Genomic DNA, 4729 nt, shown 5'->3' with positions numbered 1-4729 from the left:
TTTTCTGTTTATATATATAATTTCCTTTCACCTCAGAGGACTGAGACAACCAATCTCAACTTGGAGTATTGGTTTTTCTCCCTCCATTTGGTCTTTCCCACAGAGGAGAAAAAAAATCTAGGTGCTCTATTTTGGGGCTTGTATGCCGTGTGTATAATGAATTTTCTTCTTTCAGCCATACTGGTTGCTCCTCCTGAGATATTGAAGAAGAGCGGTAGGTGAGAGGAAGTTTACGTTGCATTTTTACAGGATTTTTTATTATGTTTTGTTTTGTTTTTCCCATTTTGTTGCCAGGTCAAGCACTTCTGACCACTGCATAAGAAGAATGTCAGCTCAAAGAGGAGCCCAAGGGCAAGGAGGGAATTGTGCTGATCATCTTTGTTCTACTAAGAACTGATACATGAGAAAGGGTGCAGCTATGGCCTTTTGCATTATTTGGTTACACCAGCTTAAACTCCTCTTGAAAGCGTAGTATGATAAGATCCACATACAGCTTGTACAAGGGAAACCTCAGTCAATACCTCTTTTACATTTCCTTAGTTAATGCCTCCCTTACCTTTGTCATCTGCCATAAATACTTCTCATCTGATGTTGCTGGATTAAACTTTTTACTAAATACATAAATATACTACTTTTACTAAAAATTTCATTTTTAGTATTTACATGATGAGTAGTATTTTGGGTCTGTAAAAAGATCAAGCATGCACTGCTGTGCCAGGCTGGAAGTGATGTGCATGGGTCTCTCCTGTGTGACCTGCCTTAGGCAACATCTCCACCATCCTTTTTTTGTCTGAATGATGGTGCTAATATGTTGAGGCACAAATGGGGCCACCTGAGAGAAAAAGGTATGTGGTATTTTTTTCAGCTCATTTCAGAAAGCTTTAGTGACTTTACCTAGTTGGCTTCAAAACTAGTAAAAACATCCTGGTTTTAATTTGTCAAAACACAGCACAGGCAAATTATTTTTAAAAGAACTAATAAATAATCACAAATTCTACTAATACTATCTAAAATTTGGGAAAATCAAAACTTCACATACAAGAAAGCTGAAATCTACCTAAACTACCATATAAAAAGGAGCAGATAGATGAGAAATCCTAACTGGTGGTTGTTTGGAAACCTATGGAGAGGTGAGATCTGCCCCATGTCAATGATTCAAGCTTCACTGTGGGCATTGCTAGTTGCCAACAGCTTAGTTTTTTCAATATCTGTCTTATTTTTTGAACTGAATCACGAGAATACAATATACAATTTATTGGATAGAAATTGAGTTTTTAAAATTCTTTTAAAGTAAGTTTTTGGCATAAATGGGGAGTTTGCATTTTTATCCTGTTTCTCTCTGGAAGCTGTAGAATTCAAACTAGATAGCTGAGACCAGGACAACAGTACAATGAATAGTTGTGCTCTTTGTAGAGCAGATCTGAAGGTGTCTAGCAGGGACAGTCTCTAATGAAAGCTGCCAACCTTGCCAGTGGAAGTTTGGTGCCAGAACTCTGTGTTTCACTGCACGTCACACTTTAAGCCATGTTTGTTCATTATTAGTGGTGCCTAAATAAAGATTTATGTCATGCAAGGTAGCAAAATAGCATTTCTTAGATGTATGTCCAAAATTCATCGTGTGTTAAGAGATTCCCTTAATTGTGGTTTTAGTAACTAGAACAGAGGCTTCTTTAGGGGTATTTTTTACAAGCTGATACATTGTTTTTTTAGTAGGGTCTGCATGAGTTCCAAACTTTATAATTTATTATTTTAAATCACATGTAAGAAGGTAAAAGCAGTCCTGCTATGTGTAAAAAGCCTTAGCCTGCCAGGTGGCATCTGATGTCTCATGTGTGGGGATCCGCACTTTCTGCCTATTTCCCAATTTATTGAAAGCAGCTTCTGCCTTAGAGTAAACAGAACTCGAGCACAGTACAGATGCCATGCTTCCCATCTCTGTGTGCTGCGCACAGTATGTGATGATACTTGTACAGGCTGGTAGATTGATGTGAATTTGTGATTTGTGCTGTTGTTCCTTCTCAGTGCTGCCACTGCACCTTCGCACCCACTTGCCTCTGACATGTTCTGCAGCCCTGCCTGAGTGCCTGCTGCAGCTTTTCTGCCGGCACCCCATGAACTGCTGTTCCCCAGAAGCCGTGTGGATGGAGGAACCCTCGGGAATGAGTGGGGCAGATTCCAAAGCCATTCTGGGTGTAGTTGCCCACCCTCCAGTCTCTTCAAAGTGGAGAAGAAATGTTGGACATAAAAGATGAGGGCACATTGGTAGGGCACCTGGCTGAGGGAAAAGGGCATCCTGTTGCTTTTTGAAGTCTCCCTGCTGCCTCTTGCCTGTGAGTAGGGAACTAAATTGGGGTCAGTTAATAATACTAATGATAAATCTGGCCTACAGAGTCACATTCAGGAGCGGTGCTGTCACACTGCTGCAATCACTGTGGGCTGCCACTCTTCATGTGCCATCACCCAGAGGTGGCGCAGCTGCAAGAAAAGTAATTTTCTACCCCCAGTCCTGTATACACAGGCATCTGTAAGGCTACAAGTTTTGTTCTAGCCAAATCCCAGCCCTTCAAGTAAACTCTGAGGCCACTCAATTGAAGAAATCAGTCTTATCTCCCTCTCCTTTCCTTGGACCCTGAGCCTCTCTCAGTGAGGGAGTAGAACCCATAAACCTGCCCTCTCCAACATGTTAAACATGCAGATTTCCTCAGGAGTGAAATAGAGGAGGGGGAAGTCACACTCAGGACTTGAGGGATACAGAAGAAGGGGTAAGGATAAAGCTTTGGGGTAGGCTTAGGGAAAGGGAGGTGGAGACAGTGTGCCTGATCCACACAAGGTGTGTGAAGGGTGCGTGGAGGTAACAGGCATATGAGCCAATATGTCAGTCTGCCGCTTCTTCTGTTGTTTAGCTCCAGTACTATGAAAGAGGAACCAAGTTTCTGTGTAACTGGAACACTCATCACCGTTTTTGACTGTGGCAGCAAGTTTGGAGCCAACGAGGACAGTCAGGCATAGTCATGCAGCTCATGTACAACTTCTTTGTCAGGAAGCCCAAGTCTGGGGTGTCTGCTACAGTCATGCCAGACATGTGGAGGTGGGACCCTGCTCTGCGAGAAAAAGGATTGAACACACCCAGGAAGATTGAAAAGCTGCTTGTTTTCCCTCTACACACCTTCCAATACACAACAGTATTTTGTTCATTCCTCAATTCTTCACAGCAGTTTCTAATCGATTTTTCTGCCTTTTCACTCCAAAGAGGAATGCTGCTGTTATTTCTGAGCACTGACAATAAAAGCTTTTCTCTGGGTCATAACAGCTCATTGAAAGTCTTTCAAAATGTACACATAAAAACATCTTTTTACATGTACATGGGGAAAAATAAGAACATAGAACTGTGCATATTATTTTGCACTTGTTACCATTAGATTCATAGGCCATTTTAGCACCTCGTCACTTAGTAGTCACTGATCCTCAGGTACCTGGAAGTGGTTGATCCTCAAGTTCTGCTCCCATACCTTGAGTCAACAGGGTTGGTAGAGGTTCCTTGACCTGATATGTCTGCTATGTATTGTCCTGCATCAACTTCATGGGAAAGTAAGTAAAGATCTGATTTTACCAAGATGACATAAACGGTGGACTTTGTCATTCAGACACTTGCAGGTAATGGCAGAGGGTGTTTGACAGTGTTTTTTCAATCAGGGTTAATTGTAAGTGCATCTGTTGTAGACGAGGACTGCAGGAGCCTGTGTTGGCTGAGCACTCCGACGCAGAGGGCAGAGGTAATAACAGGAAGAAGCAGAGGACTTGGCATAGGTACAGCTGAACTGATAGCTGCATCTGGGCAATGGTATGAAAGAAGAGGGCTCTGGAAATAATTGAAGTACTCTTTCCAGTGCAGAGTATGAAAAGTCTTCCTGAGCAGTAATGGAAGTGTAGGTAAGAAACCAGCAAATGTCACAGGCTTATTCAGGCAAGTGTACCTCACTCAGCTGTTCCATAAGCAAATGTGTGTATGTGTAGCTATAACACACAGAATAATTGCTATGAACAGTAAATTGGCACAAGATAATCCTCACTGCGAAAGTGTGTCAAATTCTGCAAGACTGTAAAAATGAATGAGAAAAATATAAAGGAAGTCACATTCACTTCTTCACATTATCCATTCTGCTTACTTAAAACGCAAATAAGTTAATCTTCTTTTGCAAAGGAACTAGATTTTGTGTTCACAGAATAAATGTTCAAGAAAGAAATGTTTTTCATGCACGCTGCATGCTCTAGGATTGCTCAGTGCTGATTTATGTGCTGTTACTGTAAATATGTGGGAAATGTCAAGTAGGACATAACTATCAGGGTCAGACCAATAGTAATATGGGAAGCGTTAATGAAGAAAATGTTTTATTTAATGTTCCAACATGTAGCCTTTACAGAATTAAAACAAAAGGCTGAAGTTGGCTCAGGAGGGGGATATATGAACAAAATAAAGGTGCTCTCTAGCTCTAAGAGAGGGCAAATGTCTGATAACAGAGTCCCTCAGCATAGCACACAATCAATAAAACAGTTTGGTGCCCCAAACCAGAAGCAGGACAAATTCAAGTTCAAATTTCAGAGTGAAAGTTATCATGCATTCTTGAAAATGTATACTCTGGTTTTTAGGCTATAGTTTGTTAACACTGCCCTGACAGAAGAAAAGGATTTAAAGATGACAGAGTCCCTGATTAAGGAACATGGCACTCAG

The sequence above is a fragment of the Tyto alba genome, unplaced genomic scaffold (genome assembly GCF_018691265.1).
Source record: "Tyto alba isolate M040663 unplaced genomic scaffold, T.alba_DEE_v4.0 Super-Scaffold_9, whole genome shotgun sequence".
NCBI lineage: Eukaryota > Metazoa > Chordata > Aves > Strigiformes > Tytonidae > Tyto > Tyto alba.
This window is presented reverse-complemented; position numbering follows the sequence as displayed.